The sequence below is a fragment of the Cyclopterus lumpus genome, chromosome 3 (assembly GCF_009769545.1).
Source record: "Cyclopterus lumpus isolate fCycLum1 chromosome 3, fCycLum1.pri, whole genome shotgun sequence".
NCBI lineage: Eukaryota > Metazoa > Chordata > Actinopteri > Perciformes > Cyclopteridae > Cyclopterus > Cyclopterus lumpus.
The window spans coordinates 10,038,816-10,064,329 of record NC_046968.1 but is presented as its reverse complement, the minus strand read 5'-3'; positions in this window follow the sequence as shown (position 1 = coordinate 10,064,329).

Below are 25,514 nucleotides of genomic sequence, written 5' to 3'. Positions count from 1 at the left end.
CACTCAAGGCTGAACCCAGGAACCATCTCAAGTCTAATGAAGACGACTCTGATGTTTTGAAAGGAGGACCTCGATGACAGATACTCTGATCAAGACACTCTTCGCACGCGTAAGTCAAGGTTATTTATTATGGCTCTGTATGGTTTCTATCGCACCTTGTGTTTGCGAGTGGGTGTGCGCACATATGTTCTAATATCCTTTTCTCCTTTTCATCAGTATGAACATTTGACCCACACATCAAAGGAGCTGCCTCTCCTTGAAGTTAAGTACGCTTGACTAGCTGCGGACATGAATGACAATCAGGTAGGCCTACGACAACAACAACAACAACAACAGAATATTGACCACAGGTAAGCAGCTTTTGAAAGGGCTCATTGGAGTCTGTCACACTCTACTGGAGGAGCATTTCTTGGACCTGATTACATAAACCTAAAATGTGTGAGTGAGTGAATAGCTCACTTAGCACCACAGTGGGCTAGCACCTGTCCAACAGAGACCTCGAGTATGGAACGTGCTGTTAAATTAATAATCATGCGGAAAACCTTGAGCTTGTATCATATCTTACTTTCATAGTTATTTACACACGCAGTCATTCACACATCTCTCCAGTCTCTCATTAGCTCACCAACCTCCTTCCCCTGACAGTATCGAAAGGTTTAAATTGGTTCTATGACTGCTACCGCCACTACTGATATCTCTATTTCTGGGGCCGACATGTAAGACCAACACTGCTCTGCTGACATCCTTCAGCACATATTAAAATCCATCATCTTTAGTCTTCTAGTTTTGTAGCATGATCTTGCTATGGTGAAATTGTGTGCAGTAAGTTACGCAGCAGAACGTTTAAGTGTTTTTTTTTTTTTCTTCACCTTTATTAACAATATTCATATTCTCACACACGTTCTGTGTTCATCATTCATTTGGTTCGAATGCACCGAATGATGATTAAAAGACCAGCAATATTGTCGGCTTGAGGAAAGGTTGGCAGGCAAGCACCAGAACCAGGCCTGAGACCGGGCAGACTGCTGGACTGCTGAGGCAGAGAACTCAAGAGGCTTCAAGTGATGGAATAATTGACTAAAACAAATCTCACTTACCAAAGCATTGGTGACAGAAACGTATCGGTAAGAAATGTTGTTTTCGCTGCCTTTTCTTCCAATCCCCGAAACAAAAGTTGATCTTTGAAACCCAAAATGTATAAGTTGTTGAGCAATTTTTAAAAATCTAGCTATGACAGAGATCTCTACAGTGAGTCTATTCAGTATTTTCTTCCTACATCACAGTAACTGATGAATTATTATTTCAACATCTGACAATACAAGTGTCATGGGGTCACCGAGTGAAGGCGAAGTAAAAGATTGAAGTTACATCAGTATGTATTAAATAGAGCATATGCGGGGGACTATACAAACATGTATTCATAGGACAGTGTTCTGTATTATTCATCTTGAAATTACCAAATACAATATAAAGAGTATCTGAGTAATAAACCCTGAAACATCCAACAAAAACACAGTGAATTCTTTTCTCATCTCACACTGTTGCAGAAGGAACATCTTACCCTCCAAGTTGTTTGGCCATGTGTTTGAGTTAAGATGCCTCAGGGTAACTACTAGTCCTGAGGCTTTGAGGAAATTGTACCATATAGCAGATGTTAATGAAACATACCCAACAGTGAAATGTCGAAGTGAAAAGGTGCCTCTGATGTCCCTGAACCAAAGTGTTTGTAGCTTAACATCTTGCCAATCCCTTTAAACGTTTCGCCTGGAGGAAAAGAAGAAGTCTAAACTGCACAGCATATCGATCTGGGCCTCTTGTCTGAAAAAGTAGTTCCTCCGATTGAAATAAGCTCTCACCGACGCTCTTAAAGTTGTTTGCTCGAAACTGAGACATTGAAAAAGGGGTAAAAAACATGCACAAGTCAGTCTGTCTTGTTTCAGACGCCATAGATCCACAGCAGGACTAAACTACAGCAGAGCAGAGAAAAGCCATCTGCAGCGAGCTTCGCCTTGAGTCAAACATCTTGAGTAGCAAATGGGGAGGTTCTCCGCTTGTGGTGCCTGTGGAGTGTCAGCAGGAGGCTACGTTCCATGTACAGTCTTTCTCACAATACCTCTCTCGCATTTAGCCCTTTGAGTGATCACAGCCTTACAGTAATGGACTGATAAGTGTTGCCAGAGAGAAACTCTGGACATAAATTCACCCCGTCGCCCTTCAAATCACTTATTGCATTTGTGCTATAAAGTAATCAGTGTCTCCGAACATTTTAATTTACACTGCTGAAAATTTGAAGTGATATATATTCAAAGTCTTTAAGTACTGAGGGCTTACATGTTTGCACAATGTGCAAAATTAAGACATCCTTTTGCCCTTATTTTTATTAGGACAAATATAATTTTATTGTAAAGTGCTGGCTCTTTGCCTGGTCTTTTTAACGTCTTGGTTTGGTTACCTGTGAAACATAACTTTAAAAAAATGAATAGCTCCCACAAGGAATGTATTTTCTGGCTCTAATTTTAATGCTGGTCAATAAAAAGTGTTGAGTGAGGCTTCTGAATTCATAGAGGAAGATACCATGAAATAACACAACACAAGCTTTGATTGAAAAGTTTTTGAAGAAGCCCATCCTTTCGATCCACTTCCCCCGAAAAGCAAATGTTACTGCTCTGCCTGACAAATTATTAATCGCTCCCAGCTCAAATATTTTCTCATTCTCTCCCCTGCATGGGACAGTTTTTCATTTCTATGGCAAGCACGAGCTGCCATTTGCAGACTATGAGAGCAAATGTTAATTTGCCCCTTGCGCATTACTGTGCCAGAGGAGCCATAGGGCCGGGAGCTAACATAGTGGTAAAGAGAGGGGGGCTGACTTGGGTATTTACATAAGGTAATGTGATTGAGTTGTTCCCATAGATTTATCCTTTCCCTCAAAACACTTGGGAGGGGTGAGGAATAAGAGATGTCCGTGTGTGTGTGTGTGTGTGTGTGTCCTCACGCTTTTCCGTGGCTCCAACTGAGAAATGGCGACACATCCTATAGATATCATCATCCTTTTCCAGATTATTATGTGATAGTCTGCTAGGATCATTGTCTGCTACACTACAGATGGTGCACAAGCAACTATAGTGTTTAACATTTCTGAAGCAGGTGTCGGTGTCGTCTGGTCATCTGTTTCATTTCTTCCTCTGCTTAGTCCTTTGAGACTTTGCTGTGATTAAGGTCTACAAAACCCACCATTATGTTATTTGACCATTTTGGATGTGACTCTTCTTTAAAAGAAGAGGATCATCACACTTAAATATGAAATATATTGAACACAAACTCCTATCTGCTCTGTATGTTGTCTCAGGTGCATTTTGACCAAAAACAAAAACATTTGTTTGGACGATAAAATATCGACAAAAACTAAATAAAAGTTAATCTTAGAGAACAATGACGAGATGTATAAAGTTTTTCGTTGATGCTTGAAAACTAAATAATGTGAAAGATGGACGCATTTTCAAATGAACTAATTCTTGTTTTGTGCAAAAAACGGAATAATCTGCTACCCAAAATATCTCTTCTTCAGACCTGTTAAGAAGCATCGTGTCTGTGTCAGTAATGTTATCTGAAGTTTAAGACTGTCACTATGGAATGCGGGGGTGCAAGAAATAAACTTGTTTTTATCGGAAAATACGAAAGTTTTGCGAATATATATTTTGGTGTGTCAGAGAATTTTGCACATTACAAATGGACATTTCCAAAGGTCGATGTGATTGATTTAAAACTTGGGCAGCTTCTTTTCTTTTTCTCTCTCTCCACAAACTGAATGGTTGTCTCATCCAAAGCTAAATGGTTTCACACAGCAGAGGAGGAAGAGCGACGAAGGGAGAAAAAGCAGGTCAGTTGTTGGCATGAACGAATGGGGATGCAGCGGTGCAGCGTCGTGACCCAGATAGGACCCAGTCCAAAGCCAGAGCATGGATGTGAATATTATATTATACAAGTCCCTGTATCTGCACTGACTTCCCAAGATAAGCGACAGAAAAATAACACAAAAATGTATCTTTTGTATGAGTGTGTGGTGCACTCACTTGAAAACGTCTGCCTAATATTTGTGTGTATTTCAAAGTAACTCAACAATGAGGGAGGGAGAAAGACAAAGTGCTCCCAAGTGAAAATATGACGCTCTCAATGATTTGTAAAGTGTGCAGGAGTTAAAAAAACGACCCCTGCACTGTGAATTATTGCCCTGATGTTGAAGCCACATGGTGGTGCTGGTGGACTGCTGACCGTAGGCCATCAGTGGTTTATCTGTTGCACGCGCGCACACACACACACACACACACACACACACACACACACACACACACACACACACACACACACACACACACACACACACACACACACACACACACACACACACACACACACACACACACACACACACACACACACACACACACACACACACACACACACACACACACACACACACACACACACACACACACACTGCCTCCTTTCAAACCCACACCACCTCATTCTCACCACCTCCCGGTTTGACTTATCGCATCCTTTTTCCTCACTCCCTCCTGTTCCCCCTCCTTAACATAATGTGAGATGAGGTGAAGTGTTCTGGCAAATTAAGTAATGACAGACTGCAGACCATGAAAGGAGTGGGAGTGTTGCATCCAATGGAGGTGGGGGTGCCTGCACGACACATTACCATTCACCTATGGTTTGTTTTGTTCTTTTTCTATTTTCACACTTTGCTATTTTTTTTTTCCTCTTCCCTTTTTGGATGTGCCCCCCCCCCCCCCCCACACACACATCATTGTCTGCCTTTGTCCTTCCAGTTCCCCGTCTCTCTCCAGTCTTCTGTGTTGGTCTTGTCATCCGCTGAAATCTTGAAGTCTTTTCCATCTCTCCCTCTTCCACAATTCTGCTGTTATCTGTCCCACCACCTTTTTACCAACATCTACCTTTTCCTCATTCTGCCAACCTCTTCCCGTGGCACCTGTCTAATTCCCCTTGTACCCACTCTCTGGTGCCACTCATAGCTTGCTCCTTCACCCTCCCCTTCTTCCTTTCCTGGCTCTCTCTGCCCTGGCAGTCTGACAATTGTTGGAGCACACACCGCTAAGCAGTTATCACCAGCTCACAGAGGCGTGTGTGAGTGCGAGTGTGTGCAGGCGCTTATGTATGTTTGGTAATAATAGAATGAGAATGCGTATACGTGAGCATGTGTGTCAGTGTGCATTATTCTATTTATATTGAGGTGTACAGCTCTTGTGTTCAGTAAAACAATACAAACAATGTGTCAGACAGGTTTCTATTATATTGGAGCTTTGTGTGGCTCTTCTACCATGTGTTGTTTTTTTGCAACAATGAGGGGTAAAATGATACAGAAAGGCTACAACTCCTCTCCTACCATTGCCAAACATCCCTGGCGTCTAGCTGCTCTGGATCCATATAAAAGGCGCTAATTTCTTTGTCTTCAAGGATTTTTTTGTTCTAGTTTTGGTCCCATCAGTCACTGGGAGGAAGTTGAAAGAAAGGAGGAATAAGCCCAGCTGGAATCCTTTGTCTATTGAAGGTAGATCACATTGTAGTAAGACCAGGACAATGTTACTCTGGCCTTATGGGTACTGAGAGATGAGGGATGCAGGCCAGGTCTTTAGACCTCAGAAGCCAGGCATGCCAAGCAATCATCCTGGAAGAAAAGTGATTGAAGACGGTTTGAATTGCTCTTGTTAATACATTAAAAATCCTATTTTATAGCTGTAATGTTGTCCATTTAGATGATGGGGAGATGAACAGAGAGTCATACAGTTATCCAAGGTTATGTCTGATAGTTAATTGCATGGTCCTACTATGTTGCAATCAGAAAGCATCAAGGAAATTATGACGAAACTGTGGCTTTGTTCAATCTGACACCCTTATGAAAAACATTGTTTTATCCCCACAGCACGGCATGCATGGAAAATAACAACCTGTAACTGTTACTTCAACACCAACTGGTTCCCTGCAGTGATTCTGTGAATTCAACATGATAAGTCAAGCTTTTACATTTCTGGGATCAGGACCTGATTCGCAATTTCTGTGTTGGTCACAAGAGCAGTTCCTAAAGTTATTTGGATGAGTTTAATCCTTTCAGCGTATACTTTAAGAAACTGCGAGACTAGCGTTAGTAACATGCAATATAAAACTCATTAAAAATTCATTTCATGAGGCGAGTTACCGTTTCTGGAGCTGTGACACTTTCCCCTCCACCTTAAAAAGCAAGTCTAAAGTTATGGCCATTTGGCTTATTTTTTCACAGTAAGCAGGAATACAGTTCAGATACAGCAGAACAAAAGTATTGTTGAATAAATAAGGTAAATAAGGCCAACTTGTAGAAAGATGAGGCTAATCAACAGCAGTGTTTAAGGATTGTTGTGCATGAATAATTTTTCTTGTGAGTGGGCAATTATCTTACATGCAATTTTCATGTCATCTGTAAGTGTTACAAAGTCCTTATCAATTATATTTGTCTTTTTACAGCTAAACAAAGCTGTAAAAAGACTGTGCATATGGCAGAGGGGAAGCTTCTTGCATTGGAAAAACAAAATGAGCACTAAACTGTCTTGGGGATAAATGGGAAAAAAAGAACAGAATTTGGGAGGTGTGACACACACTCACACACACACACACAAATTATCAATGTTTTTATTTTCCCTTTTGCCACATATTGGTTGGAGGGCCCAGGAGACCTATTAAGGAACCAAGGGAAGAAAAACACCAGATTTTATCTGATTCCCCGGTGGGTAGAGTCTTACAATCTTAAGAACACTTTCTGGAAAGCGTCCATGGCAGTACAAAAGTTTTAGTGGAAGTTTTTTTTTTCCTATAGTATTGATCCACTTAGCATCAACTCCTTCTGGTGTCTCCAGCAATAGGGCGAATGAGACAGGCCTAAGGCAGCATGTGTGCCAGTGTGATTTAAAGTGCAACTCAAAAAGAAAGAAGTTGGACCACTCAAGAGATGCTCCCTGAACTCAAACTATAAATGTGTCGATAGGACAGTTTAAAAAAACGTTACCTTTTCAGCGCAGAAAGGTAAATCAGCCAAAAATAAATTAGCCACTGATATATTAGGAAAAAACTATTGTAATGGTGTTGCAACTGAGATGAAATGAAACGAGGAAGCAGAGATTGATGAGATTCAATTAGTTACTCAGGAGGACACTAAACCTCAGTGTCTTGGAGTGGAGTTCTTTACTATGGAATGTCTTTTGTCCATTTTTAAGATTGTTCTCACATGGGATTGTTTGAAAGAAAAACACACCGTTTGAACAGATTTGCTTTACAAACAGTAATATTTACTTAATTAAAAAAAGAATGGTATCTATGGTATCAAAAGTATACATAATATCCACTACTTAATGTTACAGGGATACACATGCTGGAACAGAACACAATAGGGATGTGATGTTAGGAAATGTGTGTTTCCCTGTCAGTGTCAGAGGTTGAAAGCTGATGACTGAATCCTTTGCAAGAGAGCATTTTGCCCATAGGATTAAGATTGGATGGATGGGTTTAAACCTGTCAAAAGAGCAGACTCAAATCCCTCACACAAACACTTTATGGTTCTCACTTGAGGTGCTTGTGAGCAGTGGTGGAAGGAGATATTTCTTTCATGCCACTTACTTCAGAAGCCATTCAGCACATCAACTGGATTGTGGAGGATTTGTGGAGCACTGAGCAAAGAAGCTAAATTCGAGGGAAATTAGTTATCATGTGTTTCTTTCACATTTGCGACAGCCCTGTTGCAATTTACCCCTTCCGAAATCCGTCCCTTTTCATCGTAAATCTTGAATTAAAAGTAAGCACGTAATAGTAATATGTAAACGCAATATTGCAATATTGCAATATTCTTCTCCAAGGAAAGATTATTGTATTCTCGTGATCCTCTGCTCCGGTTTTTAAAGGATCATTCTGGATAAATGTTGTCCCAGAGGGTCTCAAACAATTGGCAGTAAATATTTCCAGTAAAAGTCATGGCTCGCCCGTCATTGGGAGGGCGCTGGTGAGCCTCTCTCGCCACGCACATGGAGGCTAGCGCACTCGATGAACACTTCCTCTGCTCGGGGACTCTCAGAAGTATCCTCGTCCGCCTGGGCATGTCAGGTAATCATCATGAAACACTCACCTTTCAACACGATAGTAACATGTCATTCTGGTGTTCCCATGGCTTGTCAAAACATAATCCACATATTGACTGGTGCCCGGGAGTTATTTTGGGCTGGACTCGTCATGCTGTGTATTCTCTGCATCAGAGTTTCCAGATCTCTTGGGAATTCCTTCTTCATACCAAGAGCTGAAAGTCTTCTCTGACTCTCCCCGTGACTGCTGATCGTCTTTCTGTTGCTCTGGAATCTTTGACCCGAGTACGCTGAACAGTTTTTTGTAGATATTTTGTACAGAACGTATGCAATGCAAATAAATAATAAGTGATTGATGAATGTGGAGCTATCTCTCATATAAATATATATATATATTTTTTTTTGTTATCCGAAATGTTCTGTTTGTTTTGTTTGCTCCTTGTCTTTCTATTTAGTTTTGTTCTGTTTGTATATGCCTTAAGTAAAGTGTCTTTGAGTGTCTAGTAAAGCTCTATATAAATTCAAAGTATTATTATTATAATGCCATATTTAGATATTATTAGTAGCATGCTAGCAGTGTAACATATAGAGTACATAGTGGTGCGTACGTCTTTTACTAAAACATTTCATAAAACTGGCTACGTACCTGGCAGGTCAACCTCCTCGTTGATGGTCCCGATGCATTATTGGTCATGCGTTTTTTGTCTCGATAATGCTCCATGCGCAAATGTCGTGAGACTGGGTGGCAGAAATCAACCAGACCAAGTTAACTTTGATCCCATTTGTGCGGTGGCGTTTCTATCTGTCCGGAGATAAATGTATTTCCTTGCACTGAACCAGGGAATGAGCTCTGTATACGATACAGATTCACGGGGCACAAAACCAAACAGGGTGGAAATGAGGCGTCAGGGTGGAGTCACGGAGATGTGCTCGTTGCTTCTCTTCCCATTTTGAAAACTATCAACCCGGATGCAGTCGGTCTTCCATTGTCCCAGTCGATGCAGATCCACCCTACTTTTCATGTCGGTATTGCCGGTAGCTTATCTATCATCCTTCTTCTGTTCATTCCTCGCCAGATGGTCTATTCTTCTTCCGTCTCCCTTACTCACCTTGCATCACCCCCCCCCCACCCCCCCCCACCCCTTTTGACTTTTGACTCGGGTAAACTTCATCGTTTTTAATTTTTGACGGCCTGGTTTCCGAGTCGTGCTCGGGGGATCAAACCTATTCTACCTTTACATTTTACATCATTCAGCTCACAAATAACACTTAAATATGGGAAATAATTAAGTGGAGCACAAGAATATTTGTGTGTACCCGTGCTTTTTTTGGATGTGTCTTTGGTGTGATGGTGAGCAACGGAGGGGTAAATTGGAGAGGACAAACAACAAAAACAAGAAATTATTTTCTGAGGCATTATTTGAGTGGAATTACAATGTTGTTATTTTGCAAAATTATACAGTGTTTGCATAAAGAGCACAACACTTGGGAATTGCCGTGCGTATCATGCAAATATTACCCTCTGTGTACTCTGTCCACCAGTTGCTGGTTATAATTTGGAATATCTTCAGCGCAATGAATACTGATTTATCAGCGATACTAACATTTAATAGCTTACAGGTTGCTACAACCTGCCTGCTCCACCGTAAAGAAAGGAGACCAAGCAGTAAAACTGTGACTGAACTTGAACTTTTTATAAACTTATACAGAATAACACAACACAGAATCCATTAAAGGATGTGCAATACTGAAACAGCAGTTGTTAAGTATATTTATGGTTTGGTGTTGGTGTGTGAGGCTGAAAATAAAGTGCCATGAAAAGGAGCGCGAGAGAGAGATCCCAAATCTAGCTTCTTACAAGCACTTGAATAAAAAGGACACAGACTGACTGTTCTCGAACTCCAACCTCGTTAATGTCTACTTTCATACAATAACACTAAAAAAAAAATAGGGAACTCCTTAACCATGAGGTTATTAAGGCAGAACGATTCAAATCGTTTTTAAATCTACATTTTTAAACTGCAAAAGCCGTGGTTCAGTTCGTCTATAAAGTACATTAATAACAAGGTATTTTGCTCAAAGAGGTGAACATATTTGACGATTGTTGCAGATAAACATTTGAGTGTATCGTAGCGTCGTTTTAAGATCCTCACCCAAGAGGGTGTTAATCAGGACCACAGGGATTTAGGGTTGAAAGCATCTTAAATGTGTCAGTCTTTGCAAAGCTGTCAATGGTTTAATTAGTGCTTGTCAGATTTCTAAAATGTGTTATGTTGTCAGATGTGTCAGAGTGGTAATGTTGGAGAAAATAAGTTTATCAAGCAACCTTTTTTAGGGGCAGGGTATTGGACACAATTGGATAATTCAGGGCAGAAGGGCTAAGTTTACAAGTACACACACTTAAATTAAAACTTTCTTGTTCCTGGTTTGTTTCAATGAATATAAATTAAGCTTACGAGATAATAAACTTGCGGGCACAATTATCTTCAGGTAGTTCTGATCCAGCTAAACTGTTTCTGGTATATATTTGAATCTTAAACGCTTAATCAATCCAGGCAGCTGCAGTGGGCATTTACTACACATGCCCATGTATACTTTGAAATGCCAGCTGACTCGATAAAATGTTGTGATATAAATTCACATACTGCGAGCCATTTAATTGAGGAGAGCCATTAAAGATCTTCAGTGCATTGGGATAGGAAAAGTAATGGCAGCCCGCAGGGGAGATAACTGACAGGAAAGAAGTCCAAAGTGAGATTCTCTGGATATACAGACTTAATCACCAGGAAGCCTACATGAAGAATTACATGTACTGCTTCCTTGAAGACCCGAAGTAAGTTTTCTTTTCGCGATCAACTCTCACCAATCTCAAGATGAAAAACCTTGTATTTTTCTAAAATATGGGCACAATTGATCTGCGTCTGCCTGTTATTGACATGACAGACTTGTCTTAGTAGGAATCGATGATGTTCATTTGAAGTATACCAGTAAGCCATGCCACTGAGCCAGCAGGCACAAACCAGTGCCTTGGAACTTGCACAGCAGTTACACATTTTCTTCTATTTCAATATCATGTCAGGATGAGACTCTTTTCTTTAGAAATACACTCTACCTGCCTTCTTTCTATGACAGTTTTAAATGGAAACCATTGAGCCTGCACAATGAGGCAAGCTTTAGCCAAAATGTGTGTACTTGTTACTCTTCTGCATTTCAAATTAATGAATAACCATCAAAATTCAACCTTAACTTATTATGTGGTTGGACCTGCATGTTTTTTTTTGTAAACAAATAAAAGCACTCTATACCCCTATTTCTATGAAGTATCGGGTAATTAAATCTCTCTGCTGCACTACAAGTTAATCTCATTTGAACATGCCATTTCATTTTTAAAAATATTTTTTACCTTATGCACATAATAATAGCCCAAAAATAATTGCTGTGTTTCAACAAACTCAAGAAAGTCTTGTTCAGATAGACCGATCAGAGCTGCTACAAACTGTTAAAAATATACTTTTTATTATTCTGATGCCGTGTCAAATTTAACATGCGTGTTTTTTGACTCAATAAATGAAGGTGCAATGTGTGAATTTTACCCAATACGTTATTGTAGCCGACTCACGACACCAGCAGTTGGGTTGAGACTAATGTATTTTATGAAGCAATAAAAACATTGTTTTTAATATAACGTGCGCTCTCTTCTGCCTCCCGGCTCCTCGGAGCGCACACAGGCCGGTGGGCCTTAGTCAGTCTGACTCTCGTGGGCTCGTGTTCCTCTTCCTCCGTCCTCTTTGTGTCTCACCGGCCACCAGAGCTCCAGCCTGCTACTGCTGAAGGGCAAGAGGGATAATTACAGCTGGGCCAATTAGCTGGCACTGTTCCCCTAAACCACTCCCACAGATCCTCCCCTGCAACGGAGCACAGGCCACGCCCACCACCAACGTTATATTATCCATTAAAGATTTAAGCCTTCAGAAACACAGGAGCTGGCAAAGGCTGACTTCATTGAGGGTTCAGTCTTACCCAACCACTCCATATTACATTCAGATACATTCAGACATTTTGGCTATTCCCAATACTAATAATATACACGTGCAATTGTGAGAACCCTTCTTTTCATATCGTTTCAGAGAAATGTGGATTGAGTATTCGAAGAAATCCCGCTTCTGTGGGGTTTCACAGTTTGTTAACTTTAGGTCTTGCCCCTATAAATGTCTGCACTCATGGTTGTTATACACATGGCAACTGTTTAAGCGATGGTAACAATGATGATGAAACTCTGGGAAATGTTTGTATGAGACTGCATTAGAAGAAGAGCAACAGGCCTGTGCTGCAGGCTTAGCAGAGAGTTGGCATATGGGTCCCAGAAAAGTCAACTTGATGATGCATGCACACACACACGCACGCACGCACGCACGCACGCACGCACGCACGCACCCACGCACGCTCGCACGCACGCACGCACGCACGCACGCTTGCACGCACGCACGCACGCACGCACGCACGCACGCACTTCCCTGCACATCATATAACATAACATGACCACTCAACATACGACTCGGGGTGAAACTCCAGCTTTTGGGACAGCTAATGTTGTGCAATGTTTTCAGTTATTTCAGCGTATTGTGTTCCCCTGGCAATACAAACCCAAGGGGCCATTACCTTAATGCAGTTAATTGCCATAACCAGACTCACCTCCTCATGAACTTGGCCCGTATCGATTGGAGCTATTGTTATGATCATGTTCAGATGGGCATTGTCATAACAAAGAGGTCAGGTATATTGTGGTTTGCCATTTATTATGAATTGCTGCTCCGAATCCCCGCTGTCGAATTAGCTATTGATCAGGGCTGGTGGTAGCTTGGTTTGATTATTCATGTGAGGACTTACCTGCGCAGGATCGATATGGCCCCAAGGGAAGGAACTGCACACATGCTCATATGTCAACGGAGGCATACACACACAGGCAGGCCGAGAGAGAGAAACAGGACCACCGCAGTAGATCATATTTAAACATACGAGTCGCCTCTTTTTCATTGTCTTAATTAATTAAGTCTTCTGTTTAGATTTCATGACATAAACATTTATAGTGGAGAAAGTATGGTTGTTGTTTTTTTAAAAGAAGTTTTTGGTTTTCGAAAGAAGTAGTTCATTGCATCATTTAGTCTTCTAATGCTACACCGTGCAATCTTGCTCTCAGTGGAAAGAAATCATGTCAAAACAGCAGCAGGAAGCTTGCAAGAAAGCTTGCAATTAACAACTGAGACGCACCATCACATTACTGTAGACAGAAATGCGGCAAATAGCTAGAATCCGGCCCACATTCCATTTGTCTTTGACAGAAATAACAAACCTGACAAGTTAAGTAAACGACAACACAATGGAAACACAAACAAGGGCCTATTACCTAGTGGAAGATTTTTTGTGCTTGTTTCTCTCGTACCGGTGGAGCGGTAATGGATGGACAATGATGGCAATGGAAGCAATCTCCTCATCTCAAATGAATGTACATCTGCTGGATTGTTTCCCCCAAAGAAATGAAGTGGAGAAACCCCATCAATTAGCAGCCACTCACAGAGGCACGGCGTGATGTGAATGACAACAATCAAGGCCTCTTCTTCCTCTGGAAGAAAAAAAAGAGCGGTCTGCAAAACCAGGACCCATCAACCATCTCCCTCTTACAAAGACAGAAATGCTTACTAACAAGTGTGGCCATGTACTGTCTTTTGTCTTTGCTCGTTTTCCCTTGTGGATTTTAGAGTGTGTGTGTGTGTGTGTGTTTGTGTTCATTTGTGACTAAGAGTGCAGCATCTTTGTTCCCATGCTTGATTGTATTAATATTAGGACCTGACAAACATTGTTTGATGAACATTTGAGTTCAGTGGGGAGGCCTGGAGGTCGAGTGGAAATATGGAATCTCACTGCGTGCCTTTCTCTGCCTTTCTCTCTGTGTGTGTGTGTGTGTGTGTGTGTGTGTTTGTGTGTTCAAATGATAATGCAGGCACACAGTACTCCCACCTGAGGACCCTGCGGTGAGGTTCCAGATTTGGCTAAGGAAGAGCAGAAGGCCTTATCAAAAGCCCCCGGTAACAACAAAACCTCAGCTGCACAAAGGACTCCTCGGAGAGAAGACGAAGCGCTCATTTAAAGAAAAAACTGCTGCAAATGTTTTCACTGTTTGTTCTAATTCCTCACAACACTGTATTTTTTTCTTTGCAGCACACAAGGTATTGGATAGAAATAGAAAACATAGAGCTTCCCAAATACCACATTAGTCATTCTATCTTTTGTCATGTGACAGAAAACATTATACAGTGTGCACTCTGACAGATGAGGTACAACAAAGATCTCATGCAAATGAATATGACTGCTATTATGCTAATCGTTTGCATTACTTGAAGGTGATGGATCTGACACGAGTGGTACATTCTTTGCGGAGCCCAAATCCTTGTTTTTCACATACCAAAATGTTGTGCTCAGATGCTTTAAAACACATTTTGTTAATGTGATGCAAAGCTCAATTTAGTCAAATTGACTAAAAAAAATGTCTTTGAGAATACAAAAGAAAAAAAGAAAATGCAAAACCTCCATCAAAAGTTCAAGACATGTTTTGTTGCTTTGCAGTCACTCTCTATTATTGCACCATGGGCTCGGGAAGTATTTAATCCGATACATAGGCTCATGAACCATATGTGTAGGCAGTGAGTATGATGAGAGTGCATTGCATTCTGTGCTGCTTTTCTGTTAATCCTTGCACTATTATTCACTTCATGCCGAAAGTGGAGGCTATAAACGTGAACAGATAAGAACGTGCAAAAACTAAAAGTAAAGGAAACGTCATAGAACGCCATGATTTTCTACTTTTAAGTGGTTGGAATATACACAAGAAATTTCTGAACAAACAGTTCTGGTACTCCCTGAGAGGAAATGTCCACTGTTGGGACTGGGAAGAAGCTCTACCAGTCCCAACACACCTATTACCTATTACCCTTGTGCTGCCGGTGGTAAGAGTGTCACAGCAAAGCAGCACTATTCAAAATGACACTCAACTAACCCTTTTTGTTATTGTCAGGGAGTAGTTATACATTTTCATGGCTAACTAACAAATAGTCATCCTCTCCTTTTGAAGTGCTTCATATTTTGTCCTTTCCCTCGCTGGAACACTCTTCTTGGCTACTCTTGACGCACAGAGCAACACACAAGGTCAGTTTGGTCTCCCTGGCAACAGTGAATACATTTGGCACATTGTCAGGCTATTTAATCAAGACTGGCTCACTGTGTGTCAGATGAACACGGACATTCCTTTTATCTCTCAAACTGCTGAGTGAGGCGGACACCCAACTTGAAAAAGTGCGAGGGCTGGAGAAGGCGACGAGATGTGTTTTTGAGCGAAGGAGATGGGAGAAAGTGAGAGGGGGAATCTTGTCGAGCATCACCAGTGTGGCTGCAAGAAGTCCTTGATGATGCCTTTTGTATTGATCAGACTGTATCATGGTCAGCCCGCGGTAAATCTATTCACAGATGACCGCTGCGGCTGAAATGATTTTGGAAAATAGGGCAGCAGAGGCAGAATAAACAGAAACATTCTGCCAACTGGTTTTCAACCCACTTAACCTCGTCCACTCCTCATTCGAACAATAATGTGGCAGGAGAAAGTGACAGAGAAACAACGAATAGGAAGGGGGCGGGGGGAAGGGGGTAATTTTGCATCTCATCTGTTGACAGTCAAGCATGTTGTTATCATTGTGCGCTGCCCTCTAGTTTATCTCCCTCTAGAAGATAGTGGCCCGCTCCTCGTGACTATAGGGCCAGACAACCAATTATCTATGTGCCCTCTATCAGATGTGATTTATATCACTAGGTTGTCCCTACTCCGCTGTCCCCTCTGCGCGTGTGATCAATCATTCCCTGCACAAACACGAAACAGGCCCTTAACAAAAATACAGTTAATGCTCTGAATTGCCCGCAAAGGGGACTTGAGATATTAATCGGCTGAGATCTTTGCAGAAATAAGGCAACACTGACATTGAGAGGGAGCACAAGGTGGAGGCATTGATACTCTAAAGGGTGGCTGAAAAATAAAGAAAATGCCCTGTCATGTAAATATGTTCATATTTATATCAACGTAAAGGTATATTCTTTAAGATTTACTTGTAATATTTTTGGGGTCACTGGTTTTAACAGCCAGTGGGTTTTACTGCTATCCCAGAGCCCTGTTGGACATGACAGTGTGTTGTCATCTGTGTGGACTCGAGTCAGAAATGCAACAGCAGAGCAACGTGTGTATGTCTTTACAATGCAGCTAAATAAAACGTGGGGTGAGAGGATTCATTGCATTGTGTTGTATCAATAAAAGAGAATGTTTATTTTTTTCCATCAGGCCGTGAGCAGAAACCGCAGAGGCAGCCTTCCGCCTGCAGCTCTTTATTTAACAGCTCAGTGTTTTGTCTTATTACGTTAATCCCTTGGAAATAATACATGATCCGATGGCAATAATTGGCAAAGATTCCAATGTCTTGTTTAGTAGATACATCAGCAAAACGCTAAACTGACAAATATACTGCATTCCCTCAGGCCGTTTCATAAGGAAAGACACTGTGTTTTACCACTTTACCCCTTAATGTGAAACAGCACCAGCAGAAAGTGTTTGATTAGCAATATCAGTAACGTAATACAGCTCTGATACAGCTGAGACCTGAGAATCACTTAGCACAGAGGCTGCTATGAATTAGATTAATATTGAGACTATTAGCACAATCGGGCATTGTTTCCTGTGAATCCATCTTGTTGTGTGTGGTTGTGTGTGTGTGTGTGTGTGTGTGTGTGTGGGCAACTTCTTCTTAGATACTTAAAATTTTTTTATTAAAATCTTTGCCTTGGGAGCGGAATCTTTACAGCGCATGTTACATTACCACAACATCACTGGTTCGATTCCTCAACACCTTTGATGCGTGTCATACCCATCTCTCTCTCTGTCTCTCTCTCGCTCTCCTTTCTTGTCTCTTCACTGTCAACTATCCAATAAAGTCCAAAATGCAAAAAAAACACAAAAAAGAGGTTTAATATAATAAAAATCTTAAACCTACAATAACTGTTTTTTGTCACTTGAGGACAGCAGAGACGAGCTTGAAACATAACCTGGAGATATTGTCTTCTTGGTGGACTTGTCAGCAGATAGTTGCCGATTTATGGAGTGAAATTAGCATTAATTTAGAGCTGTGTTTCTGGCCACCTGGTGACTCCAGTCTTCAATCTCTTTTAACTCTGTTTTCTTTTGGTCTCTACCGACTCCTGAGGGAAATATTTGGCTCTTTAGTTGCTAAATGCCCACCAGCTAAGGATTATCGCTTGAATATTTATCCATGCATTACAGGACGATCGTTGATGCTTATCCATTCATAATATGCCAAATTCATGACATCGCTATTATGTATTTAAAATTACATAATATGTAATTAGTTGGTGCTTTTCGAAGCTATAATTGTTTCAGCACTCCAATTTGACGGCTGGAGTGAAAAACTTGATACACTCCATCTGTTGCCACAGAGTTAACTCAAACACAGTTTAGATCTTAAGATGGAGGCAGCGCTGTGCTAAAATCTACAGCACTCGACGGTGTGATGAATGTGAATCACTCTGGGTCTCGGCCTTAAGACCCTTTGAGAGCCCACTACACTCCATTAAGCCCTTACAGTGGCACGGGAATGGAGAAAACAACTTCCCCAAAGTATCGTCGTTATTGTGAGAATGTCGTGAATATTTCAGGATCGTGAGGTAATCAATACCAGGCTATATATAATATAAGGCTGGCTGGTTAATGATGTACAACCCGCATGTGAGCGCTCTCCTCTCTAGACTCTCGGTGTTTTGGACTCTCCTCTTTCATTAAAGACGTGTTCAGGAAGCGCAACATGTCTCTCTCACCCAAGGGCACAGGTTTTAAAAAGTTTCATAGCAAAGAACCCTTTTTTTTTTCATTCTTGGAGTGCATGCAGAAGACACAACTATATGCGTGTGGGAGGTACACCCTGGATGAAAAAAGTGAATATCTTATTTGAAATTAGGCATATTTTTCTTTTGGGCGAATAGGCCCCAGGACATTGTGTGCCTGATGGAAGCAGTATCTGGGTTGAGTTTGGTGGCTGACGCACAGGTTCGCTGCTCTAGTATCGAACAACACAGTTCAGCACCAAGCTGTTCTCTGCTTATTACAGATCGTTGTTGGTGCTTGTTGAAAGACTGTGAATGTTTTTTGTACTGTTGACAGCGTCCTGTTAAAATGCAATCACACACTCAACCACAAGGCAAAACACGGTGTAAGATGCTGCGTAAGACTTTCACGAGTTTTACGTTGGAGGGCAACTTTGTTCATTTTCTCCCCGAGATCTCTTACTGCCTCACGTTGCCTCTCTCTTTTTGTTCCAGCCTGGACAAGAGGATTGACAGCGTTGCCCCCTCTATTAAAACAAAGTTTGTGCTGATAAAAAACAGTCACGCTCAGCCGCCCCCACACCGATGCAACGGTCAGACTCTGAGTTGTTCTCCGTTTGAAGTGACAGAGGAAATCTGGATAATTGTATGATTGATTCTCTTGTGTTCTTCTTCCACTTCACCGAGCAGGCTTTATTTAGGAACTGAAGAGGGAGAGAAATCTTGAGATGCAAGATGGTCGAGCCTGCAGAGACTCGCATGTGAGCTGCATGCACACTTAAATGCCCCCCCCCGCACACACACACATAAACCCACTAACTATTTTTGGAGTGTGGTTGCACATTGTTGAGAGTGTGTGTGTGTGTCTGTGTGTGTGTGTGTGCGTCAATGAGTCAACTGACTCTTTTTTTGCCCTTTGTCTCTCTGCCACTTCCACCTCAGAAAGCCAAGGAAGATCACATTAAGTGGGGCTGCTGTTGCGTAGCTGCATTTGGCTGAGTGCTGAGGGAGATATGGGGCAAGGCATTACTCTAAGTCAGTCCCTACAGGCTTCAGCCGATCCAGAAACAACAAGGCCAGAGTAATTCACAGAGCCAGACATCCTCACTTCAGTGATTCAAGGCCTGTTATGAGCTCATGTTCTCTTTCGAGAGGGGGCATTGTCACATACTGAACAATGTGTGTGGGTGTCCATCAATGTGCGCATGTTGATTTCTTCGTGAGCACTGCCTGATTACAGATATTACATGACCCTCTTTAAAAAAAAAAAATGATTTCCATGTTTTCCATTCACCATTCAACCATAGAATGATTGACAAAATAATGATTGGGTATAAATCCCATCTGCCACCTTCAACTCTTGCAGTATGTTAGCACGTTAGCATGTTTTAATTTTTGGTAACACACCTCCCATTTGACCACAAGCATCCTTAACCCGGAATAATCAACTTGAATTGATTGATTGGTTGATGAGCGTAATAAAGGCGGGTCTTATCGAATATAAGCCTGTCATGGGTGAGACGATAAACTACCATTTAAGAAGTAAAGTTTTATCATTCATCCACGCTGTGTTCTGTGTTCTAACCCACATAACCCACATCATTACATGTGCAGATGTACTCTTCCTCCCTGAAGTAATCTGGTTTAGTTTCCATGCTAACCTAAATTAACTGAAACAAATACCGACCTGTACGGCTTCAGGAAGGCTGGCGTCTTTTATTAGACACTAGCCACTATTGAAACTCAGTATATATTACAGCCTGTATAGGCATATTGCAGCTGGTATTAGGCAATCCATAAAAGAGAAAGTAAATATGTGAGTTTCAAAGTGACAAATAGATACGGCTCGAAATCATTGAAATAATTGGGTTTTCACTTTAGATCTGTACAAAAGAAACAATCTTGAACTTTAAATGTGGGAGTGCTGGGGGGCAGCAGGACCTATGATCTGAAAGTCATTAATTCATGTGCACAGTCTGGGAAAACGTTGGAGTTTAAAGTCAACGCAGGGCACCTCCACTCCCACCTGCTCCAGTGGTGCAACTCAGTGGCCAACAGCAGAACAGTGCAGGTCTGTTCTGGGTCGAGCTGTATGAACGAGGAGAAGGATATTGCCGCAAACAGAAAATACATTTCCTCCTAAATGATTCCTTTATGAATTATGAAAATAATTTAAAGATGTTTTCTGTATGTGCCACAACATTTGCACAATCATGGAACAGGATGTGAAAATCAATTTTCACATTTTCCTCTTTTAAGCGACACTAAAATAATGGAATTGGTATTATGCACAGATTGCAACAAACACAATCAGTATGGCCGTAAATAAAGAGTTATTTCAGTGACACACACACACATACACATATGGACAGTATTATGTTAATATTAGAATTAATGCACTATTCCTGACAGCTTTGGCTTCCTTTATATCTGAGGCACAAACAAAAGCAGCTTTTAAGTATTCCATCTGATATGCAAATGTTTATAAGATGATGTCTTTAATGTCTGAAATACTTCATTGTAAAATGCATTAGTGGACAAAAAAGGTTTCCTATGAATAACTGACTTATTTAGTCCGGCTCAGTTATGATACAACAGAACAAACAAAACAAGACATATTCTATTTAAAACGGGCTTCTTGAATGGAGTTGAGGGCTTCGGTTGGGAGCCAATATTGCTTCGATTGTGAAAATGTTGACCATAATTATCTTGTTTGAAGATACCTCGGCTCTAATGGTTGTACTGGAAATGTAAGATAAATCCAAACGACAACAACACAAAACATCCCAAGCACGTCGAGACCAATGTCTCAGTGTGAGGCTCACCGGTTACCATATGCAGTCGGTTCAAAAGACCTGTTTTTTAAGATGACCTCACTCACAACTTATTCATGCTTCACACGGACACAGAACCGACGGAGTGTGCACGCTCAGTATGAAAAGACCGTATCTGGGCACGTTGCCTCTTACGAGAGTAATTTAGTCTACAACCTGATATTTACATAAACACACGTCTCTCCTGGACACAATTTAAAACGGGTACATTTCTTTATGTTTGTAGGGCAGTTGGTAAGATGTTTGGGTGAACATTATTACACTTCGACCAAATCAGGCAGTGAGTGGAAACTACTCAAATGGGAAAGTGTATTAAATGTTAACTTGGCTCTTTTTTAACACAGTGTTAAAAGTTAAAAGACGCAGATGTTACGCTAGGTCGTGGTGATATTGTTACACTTCAACGACGGAGCTAGTCGATCAGACAGTAAGGGACATTCATTCAATATTTTTAAATACCAGAAATCAGCTCCATATTGTCTCTGTACAGTCAGTCGGGTTCTGCAATGCTCGTTATCAATGAAGAGGTATCCTTAAAGTCGCCTGTATGTCAGTAATCCACATCTGCATTTAATCCCTGTTGAGGAGCAGAAAACAATTGAGACCTATCTTGTAAGCCTCAAGGTTGAAAGGTGTTACTGTGTATTGTCACCATGTTTGGAGATGGTATCCCAGATGGGTAACACGTAGATGGAACATTCTGTGTTTGATTTACACTCTGTGTGTTTGCTTTGCCATATCTTTATAACTCAATGCACCACACATTAGTGTTGTGGCAAAACAATATTTTTTAAATTGAATAAGGTGAGAAAATCCAAGATAATACTCCAGCTGCCCCACATGGCAATCATGAGCATACTCACATTCTCATACGCCCCTTGACAAGACTGTGGACAGAACTTGCGGAGGTCAACTCTTACCAGCCTCACCGGATGAGTGAGACAACACAATACTCAATCACCTCTGAACAAATCATAACAGAAAGTAATGGACATGCTTTATCTGGTAAGCAACAAATACAACCAACAATCACAAGATTTTGCTCACAACTGCACTGTGAAGGCAGCGTTTCTGACATGAAGCATGAAGTCAGCATGTCCAGCTGCTGGTTAGTAAAAAGCTCCTCCAGAAACAGGAACTGCTCAATAAGCTACATTTTTCATTTCTATTTGTAGGATGAATAAATATCAACTTCCAATATTTAACGAAGTGAAACAAGTCCGGAAGCTTCTTTTCCACTCAACACACAACGGGGAACTTGATATCGATTGTCTCATGCAGTATATTTCCTATAAATCCTAAAGAATTATAAAAAACCTAAAAACATCTTTATACCAATGTCAGGACTACTTTAGCAAATAACTTACTATAACATGCCAAAGGCACAGTGTGTTGAAAAATCACATGAGAATCTTTGAGTATTTACTGTACTGCACTGTGTAAAAATAGACCCTGCAACACAAGAAAAGCCTTATATTCTATGAGAACTGGACAGGCAAAAGAGATGAGATTAAGTTGTGTGTGAGTGTGTGTGTGTGTGTGTGTGTGTGTGTGTGTGGCATTCCCTCCAAAATAACCACACAGCACATTGTACAAAAGAAGCAGACACTGCCTTGATCTTAATACAGAAATGTTCATGTGATCTTTGACTTGAAAGCTCACTGCTTACCAATGCATATTAAAAAAACAAGGCTCTTGATTCTGGTATTCTGTACACACACGCACACGCACGCACACGCACACACACACACACACACACACACACACACACACACACACACACACACACACACACACACACACACACACACACACACACACACGTGTTGCCAGTGCATCTGATTTGGAAGATTTTTGCAGAATTTGCACTTTACCGAGGCCACCAGAAAATAGTTCATGGCGACATGACTTCTGTTCAGTTCAAATATATTGTTATAGCATAAAATGACTAAGAGGTAACCCATATTTTATGAGGCGGTGGCAATATCAGATTCAAGGTGAGTAATTTTAAAAAACATGCATCTAAGAGATCTATTGTGATATTGAGCTTATATTTCATGTGGTCTGAGCATTATATCGGCAACGATTTCATAGCAGTATCGATACAAACATTCATATAGTGATTTAGCGGTCGCCCACACATCATAATGCAATTGTTAAATCCTAATCACGTTCCAGTGGTATTTTTTATAACTGTGACTAAATTCAGACACTCAAGAGCTCTGGCTAATTTTATTACCACAACATTTTAGTTGATGTGTTGATGGACCACACTCGTTGTACTATATTTACTGCAGCAGTGTGAGCTCCCTCCGTATCTTCTCAGCACACAATCTGAGGGAAACCATGACATCATCAGCATTAGACTGTGTGTGTGTGTGTGTGAGAGAGAGAGAGAGAGAGAGAGAGAGACGTGCCAACAATATTAGCGAATAAGCCTTTAGCCTATTTCTCCACTATTTCTGTATCTCTCATGGAAAATGCCCAAAGACTGATACCGCTATCAGTATCGGAACAAATGGGTCACAAAGCTTCATGTTGTCGCCCAGATTACTGCATTACCAACTGAGGCACAGCCAGGGGGCGGGGAGGATGGGTGGGGGGTGTGTGTGTGTGTGTGTGTGTCGGGGGGGGGGGTTTCAGCAACCCCTTCAAGCCTCGGGCCTCAGGTAACTTTCACCCTTAAGAGTGTGCGCGCACTCCCAGGGAGACGGGGGATAGGAATGCTGCTTGGCCCTCACCATGGGGCTGTTCTTGCCTCATCAAAGAGCGTCTTCGTCCAGCTCTTCTTTCGCTGCCATGACTGGTCCCCAGCCAGGCAGCTCCATCACACAATGCACCAACGGTTATTCCGAAGGGAGTACATCGGCAATGAGTCCAAGCATATGTAAAAGCTGTCTTAACAGTGGCTGTGCACAGGCACAGTGCTACCGGCACTACTACTGCTACTTCCCAGTCATTTACAACAACTTTGAGCAGGACGCCGTTGTGTCATAGTTTGTTATTTAAGAATGACAACATAAATGCTGAATAGAAATTCAGAGTGAATTGTTGGTCTTTATGTGTATTACTTTAAATGTTGATATAAGAATTAGCTCAAAAATATGATCACGATAAGGATATAAGATGTAACGTATAAGCACCATATATAACGATTCTAAATCGATCCATGTTCAAATGTAATCAAATGTTTGACACCACCAATTCATCAATTACATGAAAATGTATGTTTTCAATTAATAATGTTGTTATTTTGAAAATACACCTAAAGGAAACACTATTTAATCCTCTGTCTTACAATTATGAATCAAATGTTTTTTTTAAGAATAAGTGTTCATTCTTCATAGAATACTACATTGTATTACAAATTCAAAGTCACATCAACACAACCTTTATTCTGTGTTGAAGTGAGGACACCGGTCATGCTACATGAGCTATCTAATGACACGTGTAATTGAAAATACTATATTAAAGCTTTATCAAATGAACATGCACAGCTAAGGTAGCATTGCATGGTTAAATGCAATTTGTGTATTTAATGTTCTTACCACAAACCAGTGTGTTGAGTATTGTTGATTAAATTAACTTTTTTTTTGTACGTGTCAAACCAATGTTTATATCAATAACACATGCGTAAGCAATGGAATTCATATCATTTTCTTTGTTAATAGTGTTGCTCTAGGACATTTGAGGGATAGTAGATATCAGGATGATTGTAGATCTGTGCTCATTCCTTTAATTCTTACTACCAATGGATGATTTGTTTTATTTAGCTGAAGTCATCTTAGACTGTTGCTTGCTTTTTCAGAAAGGTCATCTTCTCTCTTGTAAGTGTGGGCAACGCATGTTGCTGCAAAACATTATACTGTTCTAACCTCTCAAGGCTAAAGAGGTCACAAATGCGTGGAGAGTCAAACAATGAGTTCCTTAAGGAATCGCTAGCGGAGCACTATTGCAACTGCTGTTACCATTGCTCTATCTACATTTCAAATTGACACTCGCATGCATATGCAGGTTTTAATTCCTTGGAGTAGAAACTATTCCATGGCAGCGTGATCCAACAAACACAGTTGCTAGTATTTTCCGTACGTTCCTTTTGCTGCATGTCTGATGCAGCCGTTCACTCCTGCTGTCTTTCGCTGTGATGCCCTCATGGTGAAGCTGCTTGCTGCTATTTTGTCCTTGTGTAGGAAACCATTGCACCATTTTTAAACACCCCAAGTTTTGTGAAGTTTAGTTGGAACACCATGACACATATAAAAAGGGTGTGTACACCTGAGGGGATAAGGCTCGCAGAATCAGTAACTTCTTTTAAATCACTTCTTAAAACCCATTTTTATAGAACTGCTTTTAAGTGATGTCGTCCTTTTATGCAGTTCCCCTGTTTTAATTAGTCTGTTCTGCTTTATTTTGTATTTGTATTTTCTATTCCATTATTGTGTTCATTGCCTATATGGCATGGTCTCCTTTGCCTCCTGTATTTTCTGAAATGTTTACTTGTATTGACGTTATGTTTTGCCTCGCTTCTATGTAGAGCACTTTGTAAACCCTCTTTTTAAAGGTGCTATATAAATAAAGTTATTATTATTATTACACAAACCATTACGCAATACAAACTGGATTA